General features: G+C 38.2%; 1 pseudogene; it reads right to left on the bottom strand.

The window, feature by feature from the left end:
• Window positions 1–505: 505 nt before the first annotated feature.
• On the bottom strand, window positions 506–23,384 carry LOC110706218 (annotated as a pseudogene).

Here is a 23,384-nt window from a genome sequence, read left to right as displayed (position 1 = left end):
TCCATAACACTCACCTACAGCAAGCGATAAAAGAGACAACGAGGACAGACCAACAACACCAAGCCGTGGCCACTACAAGAGGAGGCAGACGGGAGCCAAGATACCTTTAGCTATTTGTTTGCTATTGTGCAAAAGGGGAAAGAAGACAAGAACAATACTCTAAGTAATTAACGCCTTGTTTGCCAATTCTTAGATGGTAGTAGTAATATAAATAGTAGTAGCTTTGTATGAGGAGGGTATCCAGAAAAATTGATGTATTGACATTGGAGAGTCATTGCCTAAAGCCAGTGTTATGCACGAAAGCTTGTTGCTTAAGTAATCAAATTAACCTTCCGACCAACTATCTCATTGTTGAACCACCACGATCGTTGCAATAGACTACTATTCAAACCAACATTTAGTTAACCTAATTACTCAGTTAATAGAAAAATAAAATGCTTATTGGAGAAAGCATTAGTTCTTGTAATCTAAGTTAGCTCTAATAGAAGTATCAGACTGAAAGGTAGAATATTTTGGCAAAAGTTAACTCTACCAGAAGTGTTGGGCGCAGCTGCGCAGGTATGTGCCATCTAAATCTCGGACACACCCACTTCAAGTGTCAGATAGCCCATCTTAAAATTTGCATATTTGGTCATAAATGAAATGTCCTGAAAGTTTGGAATGAAAATTCAAGGAGCTGGAAATGGAATCACAAAAAAAACTCCATTATATGTTGTGTTGTTTGAGGGGTATGGTACAATTCTCCTTGCTTGACGGTAAATGATTCCTTAACCTCCACAATCTCCTATAACCCTCTCAAACACAGTGGTACCACATCATGTACCCTCCTTAATATCCTTCCTCCCTCATTTGTTTCCATTCCATTCTAACATCAAACAATCCATACAAGTGATGTTATCACCCATTCCCTCTCATTTGATTCCATACCATTTCATTTTCTTCAACCATCCAACACACCCTAATTGGCATACCCATGTCCAAGTTTCAAGAACCCAATGTGGGTAATCAAGGTGAAATGAAAAGTTAGAACAACTTAGATGTTAATATAATGCAATTTTGCCCAAAAAAAATACATGAGGATTCCTAAAATCTTGAAAAGACCAGGATTCACTAATATCTTTGCACATAAAACTACATCAAATTTTAATGCAATAGGATAAATCGAAGAACTTGCTCATTAAGAAATTACAAAAAAGTACAACAGTTTTCTATAATGAATCTAATGAAAAGTAACATGCCTTTTATCCTAGTACATAGGGAGTATATTATTAACAAGGGAAACAGTTTGATATTGAAGATTTGAAGTCCCAGTTGTCATGCAATTGTTTATTAAAGATAAGAATATTTATAATATGTCAACTCCTACCATTATCATCAATTTATGTAAATAAAATAAAATAAAATAAAAACAATTCTACATCCCAATAAAAGCGTGTGCTTTTGCTAGTCACAAAATTTGAGAGAAATCAAACAAACTTGTCATATCGTAGGTTGTTGTTTGGTTTAGATTGAATAATGTGTTAGATTACATCTTGAGGTAGAAGTGTGGGTGATATGGGATATTGGATAATAATATCATTAATATAAGATTTACGTTTGAATTTATGTTAGCAAGCCTACATATTTAATCATTGAAACATCACTTCAAAGAAATGTAACATACTTTTTGTGAAGGGGCTAAGGAGTAAAAACTACCCTTAAAATACCAATTAACATGTTCAAATAAATTTCTGATAAAGAGCATTTATAAACTATATAGACCATCAATGATGCTCCATCAGGTAACAGGCCATAACTCTCGTCATAAAAAGAACAGATTCTATGTGCACAGCAGATATTGTGGAATCAGACAATTCAACAAGGAGATGGAAAAAGATATATCACCCGCCAGCAGAACAAAGTCCAAGTGCTAGAAGGTCTTCTAATGTAGTTGGCAAAACTGATGTCAGTAGTGAAGCAGATAAACCAGCAGCTCCTAGACCTCCAAAAGCTCCGAAGAACTACAGAGAGAGAAGAAAGGGGCAGTTAGAAATGGTTCAACCTCAACCTATACATAAGTTAAAATGTGACAATAAAACTATGCTGTGGTTGTTGGCAATACCTATCAGGTAATAATAATTTGAGGTAAAGAGCAACATAGGCTCCTAATTTCCAAATGTGAAATCAAAATAGATGAAAGAAGATTTGCAGAACATGGCACTCACCACTTGACGAACTTCTTGGTCAAAAAGTTTTGAAGCTGCAGTACCACTAAACTTTTCTATTGATTTCAAGCTCTGGGTATCAACTTCTCTCAGCAGAAGATTACTGGTAAAATCCCCTTCGTGGTGTGAGTCAAAAAGTACAGACCATCTTTTCTCAAATGTCTCCTTATACTGCATACCTTCATGCATGTTGTTTTCTCTTAACCAGGACGTATATTCCCTAAGAATCCTCTGTTTTTGAAACCAAATCAAATAAAGAAAACAAAGACTTCTGCTATGATGATAAATTAAGAGAAAATAGTTTAATGCCAGACAACAAAACAAAAACGACTAGAGACACCTGCTCTGCGAGGCCAAACATTAAAACAACAAAGTTGGCCAAAATTAGGAAAATCTTTTTGAAAACCGTCATATTAAAACTCACAAATTTCAAAGTTTCTCCATACCATCCATCAAAAAGTATTAAAATCTGGCCTAATTTTTTGCCCACTTTATCCACAAGATTTGAATTGATCATTCAAGGATGTGCAAAGAGATCAGCATTTTTTTCACATCAATTTATAACAGGGAGATTAAAAATAAGTATGCAACCATCTGATGATCAAAAGAACAATTATATTCTTCCAATACACCTTCAGAAAAGTATTAATTGTAGTTTAAGTGTATTTCTCCATTCAACATTTTATTTTTGTACCAAAAGAAGGAAATAGATTAATTACTAGAAGCATATTTAAATGCTGAACAGCTTTAGATCAACTAAATAATTCACATATCTTCACATATAGACACATTGGTTGGTTGAAGTAGTTAATACAAGGTGAGTGAAATAGTCTCATTCTAGCCTCTTGGACAAAAGCATAAGCTACGCTGCCCACTTTTTTTGGACCATGCACATTATTTAGCTTGATAAACCTATGCAGTGACTTTGGCCTTCTAAATGAAGGTTCTTAGCTACTATAGCACGGCATATTGTGTATAGAAGAATGATCTGCATCTAAACAATCCAGTATTATGGATTTCCTGCGTTCTTTAAACAAATGCAGTTCATTAATCACATCTCACTAACATGTACCACTAAGTTAAAAGTCCACTTAACAAATATGTTACCGTAATGCAAACAACAAAAAAACCAACCAACAAACAAACAAAACGAAGACGAGGAGGGGGGGGGATTAAGATATCAAAAGATGATCTACATTATCACATCATATCCATTATCAGCAAATATGGAGCAGGTTCAACAAACCATGCAAGTCATCAAATTCATCTAACATGTCCCCTTGAGTTGAAAAGCCGTTTGGTTGTCGAGCAAACCAAAAAAAAAAAAAGGATCTATTGCCATTTATCTTGTAATAATTGAGCCAAACAGAAGCACCTGACACTCGTGAACAACAGTCAACTCTAAAAAACAGAAATGGTTTCCTTCCTTCCCTCTTATATAGCCCAATTTCAGAATATATGCGCCTGCTGGAATATGTATCCTTCTTCCTCAAACCTAAATTTACTTTGCGGGTGACCTAAAGCTTGGAGTGCTTTAAGTGCTACCAGCAAGATGGCCAAGATCATCAAATCCCGCAATCTTTCTACCTTTCACAAAAAACTGGAATGCAACATTTCAGTAATTATTATCAAACTTTGTATTTGGATTTGTCATTGATATGTGAGGATGGTCCTAATAAACTTATGGATAACTACAGGGAAAAAAGACGCTAAAGTAACAGAAATATGCTATCCTCATAGTGAATATTCACAAACAAAGAGGTTTGGATGACTCGAAGACAAATCAAAGAGACAGCAGGCAAGCACTTAACAGATATCTCTATCTGTCCTGGCTCTGGAGTCAATAACAGTAATAATTCCAAGAATTGCTAGAAATAATCCTCTGTCATTTTAATATGGAATAAAAAGACATTTGAGGGATCAGCAGAGACTATCAACCACTGTCAATAGATGAACAAGATAACTGAGGTGTCAGACCCTAAAATCAGTCATCTAGATGTAAACACAATTAGTATGAAAATTCATGCCAGAAGGAAGCAACGTAGTTTCCATTCATGATATTCAAAGGGCTAAATTTGGTTCTTTACACCATGGACTATTAAGCTACGATAGAGACTAGAGGTTTTTTCCCATCTCATTTGCACCTATTCATAATAGCTTCTAGTCTTAAAGCTCTTGAAACTATGGGTTCCCAAGTATCAGTCTCTCACTATTCTGAAACCTGGAGGGTGGGTGGGGTTTTGGTGGGGGGAGGGGGGGGAAGGCTAGAACATAATTGAAGATCAATCAAACAACTTCTTTAGGAATAATGGAGAAATCCAATTTTTTGAAATTAACAATTCAAAATTTAAGAATTGAAGAGCACCAAAGGATGGAAAGAGATATGTCCTCCACCCCCCCCCCCCCACCCCTTCTCCCACCTCCCTCCTTGGCCCTCAGCAAATTAAATAGTGGAGGTAGCATATACACAGTTGACAGTACTGATCTATGCAAGCTGGTTAAAAGAAATCCAGTCAAAAGACCCAGCAAAATCCTCACAAAGGAAGCTAAGTTGGCAAGGAAAAATCAAACCAATCAAAATCTACATCCTAATTGACTATAGCAAAAGATTCTCATGCCAAACAACCTTCTTTTATTAACCAAACACACCCTCCCCCAAATCAAATAATCAAAACTAAAATCCCCTCCACCAAGGTTCCGAGTAAAGTTTCCCTTTGCAATGAACCAATATGGTAGCAAGACACATTCACTTCACCCCATTGCAACTCCACATAAAAGGCTAAAAGCAGCAGCACAGCTTGAAGGGGAAGATACAGGCGTATAGTTACTAGGAATCTAACTTACTTGAGCATCAGCAAGTGCAGGGCTGACAATGTCATTTTGAATACTCTGTGTGGCGGCTGATGCGGATTTGTCTCCTCCCAAAAACATTGAAAAAGCAATATCCAAATTGGATAGCTGCAGGGTAGATTCCACAAGTTTTAACATACGCTCTTTTGCACTGCCAACCTACAGTTATACAATTACACCCAGGCATCAGTAATCATCTCATAGATTTTTTTTTCAGATAACCAAGCAAGTTAATACTACAAATATAGACTCAGGCCAAGTGTAACTTTTACCACACTTTCTAGGTCATACTTCATCTACCAAAGGCTCATTTAGTGCAAGAGTGGAGAAAAAAATATATAAATACAACTTTCCAATATGTTTGTGAGAGCCAGGACTAGAGAATACTGGCAGCAAGAATGGAAAAATCTGATACACTTTTCAATTTTTCATTTTATTGCAGTTGATTCACAAGGTCAAATCAATAGACTAGTGAACAAAGCAATGATGAAATAAGATTAGTTAAACCTAAAATTTGGAATCATTTATGCCGTATACCAGTGAGATAATTTGCCGACTCCACGAATTGCTCTCGTTTTCCATTTTCCTTCTATACTCCTCAACACTGCGAACTAAATCCTTCACTGATATTAAGTCCTTCTGGGCATACCTGCAGTCCTGTGTCACCAGTGTTTGACAGGAAGACAATAGTCGCTCAGCAATTGCAAGAGGTGTTTGAAGCTTAATTGTCATCCTCTCAAGACCAGCAGTTGTTGAACCATCCATGAAGTCATATAGAAATTTCTCAAATTCATCAAAAGTCTGAGAGCTTGGGTAGGATTCAGACATTAGATTTTGTTGAACTGTTCCATCATTAGTCGCAAGTTTTGCTTCAAGAGCAGAGCGTGCAGATACAGGAAATAGAGTCACATTTTCTACATTCAGCAAATTTCGCACATTATCTCTTACAAATGTAATGGCTTCATCAAGCTGCATCAAATTAGTAGAAAGGGTTATGTTACACCTCCGGAAATGAAGGACTAACAGATAAAAACAAAAGGCATATCATGTGCAGTAGCTAGCTAGGACTGCAATTCACAGTCCCAATTCCCAACTATACACAATTCTCAATTAAATGTCTGGATCCTCTACATCGCTACGCTCATTGCATACCTGCAGAGGATCTAAGGCAACTATGAGATCCCAAATTTTCAAAATTCAGTGCACATAGGTCATGAACTCTGCTGCCTCATACGTCTACTAGTTGTTTTTCCATCTTCAAGAAAAAATATATAGGAAGATAAAAAGGAGCACTTTTTTATCGTAACTTGTCTCCTGATCTATTATTTGCTTATAACTAATCACCAATTAGGTTTGTGATACTTTCAATGCTCAATTTAAGTTACAATTATACCTCATTGCCATTCCTGTATAGATCGGCTTTATTCAACAAGAATAGTACTTTTTTCTTCCACTGCTGAGTATAGCGTAGGAATTCAACCTGAAAAACATAAAATGAGGTCTGAAATTAACACCAGTTTGAAATAACATTCAAAAGCATCAACTTATCCCAATGTGTTAAAAGGATAATAACTAAACAAGACTTGCTACCATAGGGTAACCAGCATTAGCACCATTAATTTCTTCTACAATCAACCATACTAAGTTTCATCAATACTCTATCAGTTCAGAAAACACAACACCATCACAGACAACATGCAACAAAAAGCTTATTTCTAACCTTTAGATAAAATGTAATAAAAATTGTATCCAAAGGAACTCAAATAATGTAAAACTTATCCTAGGCATTTAGGCAAGAATATGATTACAGATTGGTTATCTAGAATAAGATCAGCTCAGGATTTCCTAAAACCTTAAGATAGAAGAAGGAAATCATCAGACCATAAGTAAACACACACATAGGAAAAACTTTTTCTATACCTCCCAACACCCAAAAGATTGTGGTGTGTTTATCAATTATTTGCATACCTACTGATTAGTGGATGACCTAGGAAACATTCCCGTTGCAAGGTCCATGTTTTACTTGAATATCCAAAATTTTAGTAATATTTCGCTAATTTCTACAATAACTACTAAATTTCTGTTATCGTAGTTCCATAAAGAACAACTCATTATAATCTTATTTGGCAGATGACATAAAATATTTCACTTAATTTGGCCCACCGTTTTTTCTCTTCCATACTCTCTTTTTATCTTCAGACGAGTAGTAACAACAGTATTATATTCTAAAGTTTTCTTTGATATTATTAACTGGAGAAAGTATTATATGCCAGGACCTACAAACTCTGATGAGTGGCATTTATGCAACAATATTGGTAGCACTCTAGCATGTTTTCCCCTTTTCTAGACCTACTATACCCTTTCTTTCCTTTTTTTTTTTTTCATTTTCATACTTATTCATCTATTAGTAAGTTAACCCTATCTTACCCTTTTATGCCCTCTAATTGCACTTTTCCCCTTGTTTTTTAGTAGTTTGATACTCTCACGTGTTTTGTGTTGTAGGAAAAGAAATCAAGGAACAAGAAAGGGCAATAAACATCGAGGAGGACTCAAAGAGCAGCAGTGTAAAACGCTCCAACTACAATAGAGCAGGCTGCAATTAGTTTCAAGTGGCTTTGTGGCCTCTGAGTGACCAAGGAGTGGGTGCCCAGTACTCTTGCATTCATGAATTTTCTGAAGGTGGACTCAAAACTTCTATCTACTATCCAAGTTGTTTTAATCCACTTTTAAGTTGTAATTTAAGGGGGAGCATATATAGTTTCATATGGAGTACATCAATAAATTAGGACAGCTTATAATTTTTGGAAAGCTCAGCCTTTAAAAGAGAGTATTTTTTTAAGAGAGAAGTTGAAGAGTTCTTGGAAAAAATTGATAATTTATCAAGCATATTAGTTTTTTTCTTTCATACTTCTCATGTTTATCCTTTATTATTTACTAAAAAACCAAAAGCATGAACTTTTAGCTCTCTTAATCTTAGTTCAATCTTAATCCAGCTAACTAGTGTTAATTGCTTGAAACTAGTATGTTTAATTAGTGATAGATTATTCTATAGATAATGATTTAGCTATTTGCCCTTTGATTTCTCTTTGTTTAGTTCCTATCAAGCATGATGTTATTTACCATAGTGACTAGTTGAATCTCAACTCTAGCATAATGTCGGGGACTCGTTTTTCTCACAATTGATTGTAATTAATGTCACAGTGATTAGTGGTAAGCTTGAGTAATTTGATTAATAATTAAAATGAAAGGATTACAAGATAGTAATAACTTGAGGCTATTAGTCTCACTAGCAGCTTTAGGCTACCACTCTCTTGAAGTTGTTCATACAAATTTCTGGATATCGGCTAATACTACCTACCTTACAATTTATACTCAAGCACTAACATAACCTAAAACTAATAATGGTTGACCTCCAAAGCTTAGGGAGTATCAATCTTTTTGCCATGGTTACTAAAGTGGTGTCTCTTCCTTTTCAAGCTTGTCTCTTTCCCAAATTGACTTCTATGCCAAAAGCTACTGCTCTCCTTGCTCTTCCAATTCTGTTTCTACTTCCTCCTGGTGACCGTTGCTGTTGACTTCATGCACTTGGCCCACTTGGTGAACTTGACCCATCTTAGCCCTTCGCTGGTAGACCTTAATGGGCCGACCCAATTGCTGATCCATCACAATACCCGCCGTCTCAAGATTCACCTTGTCCTCAAGGTGGAAGGTCGGAAAACGCTCGATGATGGTGGCGGCGTCCTCCCAAGTCGCTTCAAACGGTGGCAACCCTTGCCATTTAATTAGAACTTGCACCTTAGGCTGTCCTGTTCCCGTGTTCTGACGCACCTCAAGCACTGTCTCCGGCTGGACGACGAGTTCCAGGTCCGCCGTGAGTTGAGTCGGAATCGTGGGATTAACCGGAGCCACCCCAACTGCTCTCTTGAGCTGGGAAATGTGGAAGACAGGGTGGATTTTGCAGGTGGCCGGGAGATCCAGTGGGTAAGCCACCTTGCCCACTTTCTCCAAGATCGAAAACGGCCCATAGAACCACGCCCCTAACTTCTCATGAGGGCGGATCGCCAGAGATCGCTGCCGATACGGCTGGAGTTTCAAGTATACTTCATCTCCAGGCTCGAAGTGCTCGTCTTGCCGGCGTTTGACCCACAACTCATCTAAGATTGCATCCCTTTCCTTCAACCACTCCTCCAGTTGATCAACCGGGGTGTGGCCGCTGCCCACGCGCCAGAGTTTTGGCGAATCCCGCCCATAAACCACCTTGAATGGTGTCAATTTGGTCGAAGTATGGGGAGAAGTGTTGTAGGCGTACTCAGCCCAATGCAGCCACGCTGCCCACTGCTTGGGCTTTCCGGCGATAAAACACCGGAGGTATGTCTCCAACCCCTTATTGACGATCTCCGTCTGACCGTGAGACTGAGGGTGATAGGCGGTGCTGCGCTTCAAATGGGTCCCCTGGAGTCGGAAGAGTTCTCGCCAGAAAATAATCATGAAGACACGATCCTGGTCGGAGACTATGGTGGACGGAAAACCGTGCAATCGCACAATCTCACGGGTGAAAAAATCTGCTACTTTAAGGGCATTACACAGATGTTTCAAGCTGATGAAATGGCTGTATTTCGACAGGCGGTCAACCACCACTAACACCGAGTCGACCCCTTTTGACAGCGGTAAACCCTCCACGAAATCCATCGAAATATGGCTGCCGGAATCGGCAACGGTTGAAGTAGCCCAAGGGGACTCCGTTGCTTCTCTGACACACATCGCAGCTCCGTACATAATCACCAATCATCCTCCGCATTCCCACCCAAAACCAGTCGGCGGCGAGCCGGAGATAAGTTTTGACCTCCCCTTCATGACCGCCGATTGGAGTGTTGTGGTACTCGTGAAGCAGTCGTGGAATGAAGGTGGACTTCTTTGGCAGAACAATCCTTCCTTTGAACATGACTCTCTGGCCTTCCAAATGGAATCCAACTGGACTTTCTTCTTTCTTTTCTAGGCCCACTCGAATCTGGGCCAACCACTGATCCTTCTCAATTTCAGCTTCCAACTCTTTTCAATCAACAACAGAATGTGAATGAACCATGGTACTAAGCTGCACCTTGCCTTGATCTCTTCTTGAAAGAGCATCTGCGACCCTATTTGACGCTCCCGGCCGATATTGCACTTCAAAACCAAATCCCACGAGCTTCCTCATCCACTTTTGATACTCACCTCCCACCTCCCTTTGTTGTGTGATGAGCCGAAGGCTTTGTTGATCGGTTCTAACTATGAAACGCCTACCTAAAAGGTAGTGTTTCCACCTTAAGATAGCCAAACAAATTGCCATGAGCTCTTTCTCATAAATGGACTTTTCTCTTGCTCTCACTCCTAACAACTTGCTATAATAGGCTATCGGCCTCCCTTCTTGCAACATCACCGCCCCTACACCAAAACCCGAAGCATCGGTTTCTACTACGAAAGCCTTAGAGAAATTGGGCATGATTAACACCGGTGCCTTGACCATAGCTCCCTTGAGAGCTTCGAAAGCTCTTGTGGCCTCTAAGGACCACCCAAAGGCATCCTTCTTGAGTTGGGCCGTGAGAGGTGCCGCTACTTGGGCGTAGTTCGCTACAAACTTGCGATAATATCCCGTAAGGCCGAGGAAACCCCTCAACTCTCTCAAGTTTGTTGGCGCTTACCACTTCAAAATTGCCTCTATCTTCTCACTATCCATGGCTACACCCTTAGCCGAAATCACATGACCAAGATACGCTACCTCCCTCCTTCCAAACCCACACTTCTTGATATTCGCATACAACATGTTTTCGGCCAACTTTTCAAGCACTACTCTTACATGTTCCACGTGCTCCTCTTCACTCTTACTATAGATCAAAATGTCGTCAAAGAACACCAAGACAAACTTCCTCAAAAATGGCCTAAACACATCATTCATCAATGATTGAAAAGTAGCGGGAGCGTTAGTTAATCCAAAAGGCATGACTAAGAACTCATAGTGCCCTTCATGGGTTCTAAAAGCCGTCTTGTGAGTATCTTCGGGCCTCACCCGAATTTGATGATAACCGGACTTTAAATCCAACTTGGAGAAAATTACCGCTCCATGTAGCTCATCAAGGAGCTCATCAATCACCGGAATAGGATATTTATCCGGCACCGTTTCCTTGTTCAAAGCACGGTAATCAACACAAAACCGCCAAGAGCCATCCTTCTTCTTCACAAGCAACACCGGGCTACTAAAAGGACTAGTAGAGGGTCGGATGATTCCGGCATCCATCATCTCTTTGATGAGTCTTTCTATCTCATCTTTTTGCACTTGAGGATACCTATATGGTCTCACACTAACGGGGTTGCTCCCCTCCTTCAAGGTGATGGCGTGCTCATGCCCTCGGTTGGGCGGCAACCCACTAGGCATTTCGAACACCCCACGGTATCTCTCCACCACCCCGCGCAAACACTCCGGCACCACTACTCCTTCCTTCGGTCTCTCCTCACTTTCTACACGGTTAATTTCTACCAACACCCCACCTCCATTCTTACTAATATTTCGGATCATGGCTTTGAGGGATACTTGCGTTTTCTCTAGTGTTGGGTCGCCCACCAAGGTGATAGGCACACCGGCAATAGTAAAACTCATAATGTGAGTTCTCCAATTTGTTGTAACCGCTCCAAGTTTCTCAAGCCATTGCACCCCGAGAATGACATCGGCGTTCCCCAATCCCAATGGTAAAAAATCCTCTGCCAAGGTCACTCCCCCACTCAATTTGATCTTCACCCCTCTACACACTCCACTCCCTCTCACGGTTTCCCCATTACCTAGTGAAACATCAAACTCTCCACCTTCGCTTAATGGAACCTTAGCTTCCTCGATAACCCGGAGCGATAAAAAATTGTGGGTTGCTCCCGGGTCTATCATCACCACGACCTCCTTCCCTTGCAAGACTCCCCGCAGCTTCATAGTTTTCGGGTTCGTGAGTCCAACCACCGAGCACAAGGATATTTTAACTTCCTCCTCTTAACTCCTCTTCGCCCCCTTCTTCCTCCACCTCCGGCCCGTCAGACACCATGAGCACACTGAGTTCCTTCCTCTTGCACCTATGCCCCACACCCCATCTCTCATCACACCTAAAGCAAAGTCCCTTCGATCTCCTCTCTTGCAATTCTGCTTCAGTTAATCTTCTGGGTTCATTCATGGGTCTTGAAGCTAGGCTGTTGCTGGGCTTACTCCAATTAACAGACCCTTGAGATTCGGTGGGCCTAGCCCAATTCTTGTTGGGCGTTGAATGGCTAGGTAGCCCATAAGTGGAGATCAGCCCTCCTTGCGGCCTACTGTTGTTGGCCCCGCTCGAACCCGGTCCAGTCTGACTCGGTCCGGTTCGCCACGGTCCGGGTCCTCCTTTCCCCTTGTTAACCCGGTTTCGAACTTCAATTTCCGGCCAGATCCATGGCCCGTTCTAACGTTCCCGGATCCAATAATCGGATCTCAGCTTTAATTTCCTCATTCAGCCCATTAATAAATTGCCCCCTCATGATTTCCTCTAGTATATCCTCCAAAGGGAAAGCTAATTCTATAAATTTTCTCCGATACTCCTCGACGGTTGCCGTTTGAGTCACGGCCAACCACTGCTCTTGTAGGATCCCCGAGCTAGTGGAACGGAACTCCTTCAGAAGGCGACATCGGAGGTCGTTCCAGTGGCCGAACGGGCGCCTCCTATTCTCCCAATGATACCATTGCAAGGCCGGTCCGTCCATCGCGACCATCGCCGCCGTCACTCGGTCGGCGTCGGAAAGTTGATTAAAGTCAAAATACATCTCCGCCCTCATTACCCAATTGTCCGGATCCTTGCCATCGAACACCGGCATGTCGAGCCTCTTCGGTTTCCACCGCCCGCCGTCTCCACCACCTTCCTCAGTCCAACCCCGTGGGTCCCTCTGCCTCCACTCTGGCATCCCGAATCTCCTATTGAGAGGAGTGCGCACATCGTTCTCACCATTGTTAGCCGACTGTTCTCTTCTATCTCCAGTGGAGTCAGTGGCGGCCTATTTCCGGGCCCCGTGGTTGCGGCGGCTATGGCAGCCTTAACCTCCTCCCGGAACTGCTCATTTGCCCTTGCTGCCATGTTCGCTCGAAGTTCCTGGTCATCACGGAAACGGTCAATTCGCCCTTCTATTCTAATTCTATCATCTTCCTGTCGCTTCTTCTCCGCTTCAAACAACAAGGCGAAATTGTCGGTGATTGCCTTCTGGGCATCCACCATGGCCTTGCTAACCGCCTCACCCACAACGCGCCCAATGGAGGCGTCTTGGGCTGCGAGCGCCTCTCCGATCGACTTCAGTCGTGACTCGACGGTTTCCAGCCTTTCTTTTGCCGCGTCGGCACGCTGACTCAGCGACGGTCCTCTTGCCATGACCGCCTGCTCTAATACCAAGTTGTCGGGGACTTGTTTTTCTCACAATTGATTGTAATTAATGTCACAGTGATTAGTGGTAAGCTTGAGTAATTTGATTAATAATTAAAATGAAAGGATTACAAGATAGTAATAACTTGAGGCTATTAGTCTCACTAGCAGCTTTAGGCTACCACTCTCTTGAAGTTGTTCATACAAATTTCTGGATATCGGCTAATACTACCTACCTTACAATTTATACTCAAGCACTAACATAACCTAAAACTAATAATGGTTGACCTCCAAAGCTTAGGGAGTATCAATCTTTTTGCCATGGTTACTAAAGTGGTGTCTCTTCCTTTTCAAGCTTGTCTCTTTCCCAAATTGACTTCTATGCCAAAAGCTACTGCTCTCCTTGCTCTTCCAATTCTGTTTCTACTTCCTCCTGGTGACCGTTGCTGTTGACTTCATGCACTTGGCCCACTTGGTGAACTTGACCCATCTTAGCCTGACCCATCTTAGCCCTTCGCTGGTAGACCTTAATGGGCCGACCCAATTGCTGATCCATCACACATAACTATGTCAATTTCCAAAGACTTCTTAATTAGTGCTATGAAAGAGTTTTTAAACATTAGTGAGTAGTCTCTTAGCTAGGGGTAAGGTGGAGACCCTACCATGCATGTTTGTGACTACTCGGGGATTTAGGGGAATAATCAAATGGTTATTATGATTCTTGAGTTCCCATGTAGTTTGATTGCATTGATGGAAGCCTAATTAGTGCATGTTTAGGATTCTTGATTTTGTAAAGCTAACTATTAGCCTCTTGAATTGATTGATTAGTTGAATTTAAACGTGTTCGCATAGGCATAACATGTGAAATTAATATAGTGTCATTAGCAATCGTGACTATAAAATTTATGATATTAATGATACCTTAATGTGAAGTAAAAGAACTCTTGCGTCTGTCAATTTGTTCTTGTTCCAATAAATCAATCTTGTAATCCATTTATGGTTCGAAGTAGGCTATCAACTCTTCCCTAATTTCAACCAGTTAAACTTGTGCATGTGTGTTGAACTTATCTTTATCGTTTATCCCTATAATACCTTTAGATTTCATCTCTATAGTAGTGGTTAACTAATCAACTCATCCTTTTTGATCTAGCTTGTCACATGCTTTACGCTGTATTATTCGCATGACTCCTTTGGAAATGACCCTTGCTTATCACCTTACTTAAGTTGGTGATTGGAATAGCTGGCAACGATCATTATCTCCTCATCACATAGCACTATACTGTTATAACATTGAAGAAAATTAAGAGAAAATTTCTTGAGCCAGTTGAGGTACAATCAACAAGTTGAGCTCATGAGTTTCAAGAATTACTTTACAAGGTCCAAACGAGGAAAATCTAATCACTTTCCAACATTCATTTATATGGCATTCTTTCACAACAATCACAAATTTCAATTGCGCTCTTTAGATGTAGATGTTCGCATCTGCAATTTTATACAAAAAGCTCCCCACTTAATTACGATATCGCACAACACTTCAATTGATTTTCGTTTACTACAAAATCTTATCAAGCATCTCCATATTATAATGGCTATTTGACCCCTAAAAACAAATTAAACTTGATTTTTCTTGATTTTAAAAATCACATTCTTAGCAATTTTTTACATAGATCAGAAATATAGCATTCCATCTATTTAATTGCTCACTTTCCTTTTTGGTCCGTCTTACTTTATATTGTAAACCATAGCTCAGTAATGTCAAGTCTAAACAAAGCATCGATTGATACAAATCATCATAGTAAACATAGAATGTGTGTTGTCTATATAAATGTATAATTTTTAACTTGATTTGACTTAGCATAGACAATTTTTGGGGAAAAATAAGATCAGATCAAACACGTCAAAATAAGTTGGATAGAACAGTCAACAAACCTTAGTATAAACCAATATCACAAGGACAATCATCTTATATTGGAGAAGATAATGAGTTGTGCAGCCTGATTCTCATTCTTTACAATGAGCATGACAGGATAGCACAAGAAGCAAACATACCTCACTCTCACTTAATGGACGGTCAGCAGAAAGAACAAAAAGGAGTAAATCAGCTCTAGGCACAAATTCTTCAGTGAGGCGCTGCTGTCTTTGCAGAATGACATTAGTTCCGGGAGTATCAACAATAACCATCTGATTTAACATAACAAAAGGAAATTCATTAACTTAAGCAATCGGCTCAAAAATATTGTCTCATAATTAAAATAGTGTAAACATTCTGCATCAAGTAATGTCAATGAAATATTTTCTTTACATATATACAATTGTAACTATTAAAAACTTGTCGAAGGATCACAATGACAAAGAAAAATGATTGCATCATATTTGGCAGAGATCATGCATCTATTATTCTACATGGCTATATGCAACTACAATCTAAATTTTAAAAAGTCAATACTTCTCAAAAGAAGTCCAAACTGCAAACCAGATTATCATTTTTTGCGCTATAGATGCAACATTGCAGCTGCTGAGAAATGAACATGATTTAGGAAATACTCCCTCCTTGCCAAATTAGTTTTGACACTTGTCTTGACATATAAAAGAATCTAGTAGGGTATTATTATATTGAAAAGGTAGATGTGATAGAAAATAATATTCAATGTGAGAGATTGTGGCTGTGCGGAAACATTACCTTTTTGGTAGTGGAATCTTTCCAAAAATAGAAGTGTAAAAATTACTACTTCAATCAACTTTGTCCCTTAAAGTTGGCCCCACTTTCCTTTTTGGGTTCTCCCGTTGAGTATTCCCCATACTATCATTAACCATGGCAATAAGGGTCCACCACTTTACTCTCACATATATTACATTTGGTTCCACCGATTTTATCTCATCAACTATGCCCCAATTAAAAATTGATTAAGTAAAACCTCGGGACAAAGGAAGTAATCTGGGACACATGATAAATAAAGTGTGGAAACTAATCTGAGACAATTCAGGTAGAAAGATACTGAAAATTGATAGGAATTAAGAGGTGTAACATAAATGTACACAAATATGTTATTTCCAAAAGTAACTTGGCTTTTTATTAGCAATGATAAAGAGAAAAACAATTATTAAAATGCATCTATAAAAGACTAAAAAGACATGAAGTGAAATTTGACCAATTATCAAGTCATAAACAGCTATATTACACTCCCTGCTATCTTATCTTACATACTCAGATACTCTAACTTTCTATTTTCCATATTGTTTCAATTACATACCAAGTCATATACATAAAGCTGCTACAGACTAACCAGGGGTAGACTGCAACCAAACACTACAGAAAAAGACACATAGCAACACTACAACAGTTTATGCATGGGATCCACCATTGCCCACAGAAGGCAAATGTTTCAAAAAAATTACATGTTACAAAAGTTATAAAAAATGGATTGCACGGGTGCATGCTGAAAAATAAGAATGCGACACTACATCCATGTTCTTTGTTTTTCCTCTTTGTTGATAATTAATAAAATTCTAACAGCTATTGTACATAGAATTCAAGACTCGGGAGGCTGTAGAGCTCAATATTACAAGGAAAGATAGAGCAATATGCTCTTGATTAACATATTTTTGTCATCGTTCACATATGCCTTGAATCAATCTATCATTTAGGCCTTTTGGGTGTTTCAAAAAAAAATATATATCATTTTGGGTGACCCTACAGTCTGCAAGTCGGGGTCTAGGGGTCAAAGAACTCCAGTTTAGGAGTTTAGGGGTGAAGTCCCAAAACCTATGCTATCCGTTATAATGGGCTATGGTGTTTTTTTTTTCACAGCTTATTTTACAGGCCTATTCTGTTTTAGTTTAAGGAATTATTATATATTTCCCTAATTCTTAACCTTGCCTACTTCCATAATCTATATTCTTCAAGATCACAAAAAGCACTTCATCTCACCTGCCTTTGAGGACATAGCTAATGAATTGATAATGAACCCCATAAAATGTATGTGCTCTTGACGCCTCTTGTTTGTTGATTTTGCTTAATCTTTTCTCTTGCATGTTGTAACAGTCATCTGATTTCTTGAAGCTTAAAGGGTATTTTCATGTTTTTAAGGTTATTAGGCAGATAGAAAGGCGTCAAGGTGCAAACCATAAGTACGACAGTCTTATAATTCATCTCATGACACAGTCAAACAACATGATGACAAATGACTGAAGATGACTAAGATTGGGTTCAAATAACACCACATATGCTCTAAATCTACATAAAATAATATTGCTCAATAAAGTTGTAGGCATCTGATAATCTAACATTAAAATAATGGAATATATGGATGCATAAGCCTATGAGCAACAGCACCAACTTAAATTACAAAAAATAAAAAAATAAAAAATAAAAAAAAAAAGTAAAACAACCAAGAAAACCAACCTTATTTAGAATTTTGGCAGGTAGGGTAGCAAATATTTTGACCATCAGGAAGCCTTACACAAACGTTGCTCCTCCTTAGCATCCATATCAGCATAGCGCAGGAAGGTAATCTCATTGGTGGTGGAACTACCCCTTCCATCACAAATTTTCCTCCAAGGAGTGCATTGATGACTGACGATTTTCCAGAGTTAAATTCACCCTGGTACACAAAGACAATAACAGATTAACCGAGTAATAAACTTCTTCAACAGAGATAACACATTATGTTGTAGGGTGCACTCATAGAGAAATTCAATCATCAAATTCTTAAATGAACATAGTTTTGCTAAACAGTTCACTGTTGCACTGTTCACAATCAAAGAGCAGGAATGACTCTGACCCAAAATGGAACACTTCCAGATTCAGAAGTTTAGTGTTAAGGTTCAAAGGTATTTTGCAAAGTAACTGAAAATTTTAACCTAACAGAAACTAAGGAAAAAAAATTATTTTCCCAATTAAAAAATGAACCTGTCAGAAATTTCTCTCAGTTTTTTACTCGTGCTAAACACTAGCCATTCAACATCAATGGTAATAAAAGTAACTTTCAAATCATTTACAATCTTTTTCCAGTTTAATAATCACATTTACACAACACTCCTTGCACAATCAGCTTTTGGCTGCTTTTTCACGGAAAAAAGCATGATTGAAAAAGTAGGTCTTTAGCATTAGAGTTTAAAGCTTGAACACTGGCAAATATGGGGATATCTTTATTACTCTTTCCGTCTAATAATGTTTTTTCCATTGTCAAATTTTTCGTGAAATAAGAAATTTAGGACAAACATGATTTGCATTTAATATTGTACATTTGTATGTGTACTTCTATTGAAAAGTGCACAATTCAACGTTGGAGAAGATAGAACATTAAATGCTTTTGTTGTATTTAACTTATGTCTGAATAAAAGAACAAAAAGCACATTTGCATGAATTCTATATTCAATCTGGGCAAAATTTTCTGGAAAAGGTTAGGACAAAATGATTAGATAGGGACACCATAAAAGAAAAAGGGAAAATCATTTTGGGACACCCAAAATGGAATATGGGAAAAACATTATGGGGTAGAGAGATATGAGGTTTGACAATCATTACAAATTGAGACTAGCATAATTGCATCTAAAATAAGTTCAATTACGACTAAAATAAGTTCTTATAAGGTTTTAGTAAGGCTTGACAAGATCAGATAAGTAAAAATAAGGTGAATAGAGCGCATCCTTAGATGGATGAATAAATATAAGTGATTTTAGGATGAAAATCATATAATTTAATCAGGAAGCAACCATTCTTGAGGTAAAGTTTGAATGGTAGTTAACTATAATTTTATCATAAAACGTCCACCTAATAATAGCATACAAAAATCACTTTATACAGGGTATTCGACTAACGTTAAACCGAATAAGAAGATAACTCTAAAGCCAAAATAATAGGCATAAAGAAAACTTAATAATATCCCTCATGTTCAGAAGATCAAATAATCCTACAAGACTCTAAATAGGAAATATCTCATATAATGACCTTACTGAGACAAAGGATCAATGATCTGCACTCTTTTAATTATCTCGCTCAACTCTGGAATTATTTCCTCCCTTATCCACAAAACCCTTCATTTGCTCCCTTCACTCCCTTTTTCCCGTTTAACAAATCCACCACCACCACATCCATTGTCTTTTACCATCATAACCAATCAGCCAATGATCAAGTCAGCCACCACAATCATCTTTGGCTATGTCTCTATCCCTGTCCTATCTGTCTCTTTTCCCTTTAATGTCTTTCTCTCTGTAGCACAAACGTCTCCTAATAAAAAAGATAGGCCTTGATCTTCCTAATTGCACTAAGATCTGGCACATTTAAAGTTTAGGAGTAGAGTTACTAGAACCTAGTTCTAAAGTGTTGAGAAGAAACAACTAAAACAAGTCTTGAAGCCATAAAATGATTCACATTTTATGCAATGTTTTTAAACGAAATTCATAAACATTCATGATTATGAGGTTATTGATCAATGATTACAATGCAATATCACCCAAACCCAAACACATATGCAGTAGAAAAGCAACAAATTCAGATACCCAAATCAAGGAGAGAGAAAAATGAATAGCGAGTAGTGACAAAAAAGGGAAATAGCCAAGAAAATTTATAAAAAGAAAACAAGAAGTTGTACATGTAAGAAGAGACGGCAAGAAATATAAGTATACCGCTATTTCCATCCTTTTCAATTGCGAAAATTTACAGGAAAAGTCCCAAAGACCCACTGGATCCAAACCCAATCTATGGCTGCTGCTCCTAATATATCAGCAACTAAGTTTAAGCTGAGTGTTAGTTCACATTTCTAGGTTTTTTTTTGTTGGGATTACAATCACAGATATTTGGGTAAGATTTCTGCCTGGTGCAGCCCCTTCCATATTTGATGTCTCAAGATGAACAATGAAGCAAAAAAGATGAGGGAAGGGAGAGAAGGAAGGAAGGCATGGAAGTAAAGAAAGGAAAAACTTCAATGCAAATATAATTAGTCATTTAAGACTGAGAATGAGAATATAGAGAGAGAAATGCATCAGAGATCCAAGATTGAAAGAGGGGTTATTGTCATTAAAAGTCCTACCTGAAAAGAGATACTATTTATTACAATCAAAGTTTAAGAATAGTAAGCCAGAGATCTTTAAACAACAAAGGATATTTTGAGTTTTCTATACCTCAGTCCTCAGAGTTACCTAATACAAGACCTATAACTTTCAGAAAACACCTTATAAAACCAAATTCATGAACCTCAGAGGAGCAAAAGTATAAGTTAGCCAAGAAGATACATGAACAGGAAAATTTTATAAGAAGCTCTATAATGGATTAGAGGCTGATGATTCCCTGATTTTCATGCACAATATATTATTTTTACCCTAATGACCACCCAATTACAATTACATTTTGTAAAATTATACTAACATGACAGAAAAATTTTCATTGAAAATCAGAGCTAATACCCATATTATCCTTGAACCAGAATTTTGTTGAAGTTCAGCACTCAATTACCACTATGACCAGCAAAAATGGCTCATCAAGTTGTGAGATAGCATCATTGAGAAGTGAAATTTCCTCCATCTGCATCAGAATTAATCCTCAATCAAGAGTCACGTGCAATAAGGAACATATGTTGAAGTGTTAGGACACTTTAAATAACTTAGCTACCCAATGTTAACAATAAATGATCACCAGTGGTGCAGCCTTCTCAATAGTGTCAACTGCTTCCATTAATAACCGTCTTTCCTTCTTTATGAACTGCATTTCTCTGTCCTCTAGATTGACAAAGCTAGCTATCCCCGTATCAACAGAAAAGCCATTAGCAGTGTTCAACGCGTGCTTATTGAAGCTTAAATCTTCATCCTGGCGTCTTATGTCTGTAGCAAGTCTATTTATAGCTGATGGGTCATATAAAATTTTGCTAAGACCATCACCACTAGACTTCAATTCCTGCAATGAAGTAACAACTCCACTTGCACTGGACATAAGCACCTTTGATACTTCATCAAATGACCAACCAGTTGTTATCAATTCCACTTCAACAAACACCGGGATCTTGACACTATTATTAATAGAATTCAAGAAATTTTCAGCGGGTTCTTCGGCAAGAATACTATAAATAAGAAAATCAGCGCCCTCAGCTCTAGAAGCGTTGAGTGCAGCTTTCACAGTTTGCACTATCTTTCCCACAACTGGAAGGACTACTGAGTCTGATTTTGAACTCATCAATGTATTCCTTGCTACAATTGGTGGAAGACCTGTAGATATATACAAGCGGTATCAGCCCATTAATGAGACATTTACTTCCATTGTTATCACTTTAAGCCTCCAGTGTTTAATATTCAAGAGGCAATAAATGGTGATCATGTCTGTAATATTTTTGAAAGTTTGATCAAAATTATTGACCCACATACTAAACCTTCTAGAATCAAGCAATGGAAATAATAAAAACTAAAAACCACAAAAAAAAATAAAATAAAAATAAAAAATACTCCGTAGTCTTTAAGAACTTGATATCAAAAGTAAAAAACTCTAAACCAAAATTTAAACCCTCACTACCTCAACTGCGCCATCGAGAGTAAAGGTTTATTGCACAAACAGACACTAAATCAACCAATATACCATCCCAAATGCAACCCATCAATTAATCAAATGACGAAAACAAACGACGGTCATGTTTTGTTCACCTTATTTCCAATTATTTCAAGACAAGTCCATTATACACGGTGAATAAGTTCGGGAAAAATATGTTCTAATAAGTGGTAAGGGATACCCAAGTTCAATTTATAACTAAAATAAGTTCTAATAAGGTTTAATAAGTTCTGTTATTATCAGGTGAATACAGCACACCCAACATACCACAAAAACTAATAGCACACCAAAATTCGAAACCCATATCAGTTATACCACAAATTAGGCAATTGAAACTAACAGCATACCACAAATTCATTGGAACTCATATCAGTTATACCACAAAATTAGGCAATGAAACTAACAACAATCCACAAATTCAACAAAACCCATATCAATTATACTACAAATTAGGCAATGAAACTAACAACAAACCACAAATTCAACAAAACCCATATCAATTATACCACAAATTAGGTAATGAAACTAACAACAAACCACAAAATCGACAAAACCCTTATCAATTATACCACAAATTATGCATAGAAACTAACAGCATACCACAAATTAAAACAAACCTTACTTAATTACACTAAATTGTAAAAAAAATAAAAATAAAAATAACTATAAAAAAAGGTGCAGAAGAAAACCTTGATCAGATAACAAAACTCCACTATGCATAGAAACTAACAGCATACACAAATTAAAACAAACCTTACTTAATTACAGTAAATTGAAAATTAAAAAAAATAAAAATAACTATAAAAAGGTGCAGAAGAAAACCTTGATCAGATAACAAAACTCCACTAGCATTAACAGCAACAGCAATATCAACACGCTCAGCAACCAACAAATAAGCTCGGTCTCTAATCACAGACTTCAACAAACAAGCAGCCTCATAAAGCTTTCCACCACTACCGCCTTCGTCTCCATTAACAACCACAATTCCAACCCACTTCGAAACCACCATATCCACAAAATCAACAACTGACCCATCATTCAGAACCTCAGAAGCATTCAATTGGAGCACAATGTTGGGGATTTTGATCTCAGGCCGCTTATACCCACCAGGGAAAAGTGTCCTAGGCGTCGGTTTTTTGGGGACAAAAGCATCTGATGATTGAGCTGCATTGTTTTGGAGTGAATTTCTGTTGAAAGAGTGAAATTGAGTGAGTTGGTGGGGTGGATTTGGGTGCGTGAATCTATGAAGGAAATGGGTGTTTGTGGGAATACTTGATTGTTTGAAAGAGAGGAAACTAGTGGAGAAGAAATGGGGTGAAGAGAGAGAAGTAAAAGATGACATTGATGTAGATATTGAAGGTGGTACTATTCTACTGTTATTGAGAAGATGGATTTGGTTTCATG

The sequence above is a fragment of the Chenopodium quinoa genome, unplaced genomic scaffold (assembly GCF_001683475.1).
Source record: "Chenopodium quinoa cultivar QQ74 unplaced genomic scaffold, ASM168347v1, whole genome shotgun sequence".
Lineage (NCBI taxonomy): Eukaryota > Viridiplantae > Streptophyta > Magnoliopsida > Caryophyllales > Amaranthaceae > Chenopodium > Chenopodium quinoa.
Note: the sequence above shows the minus strand (reverse complement) of the source record. Positions and strands in the feature narration are given on the sequence as shown.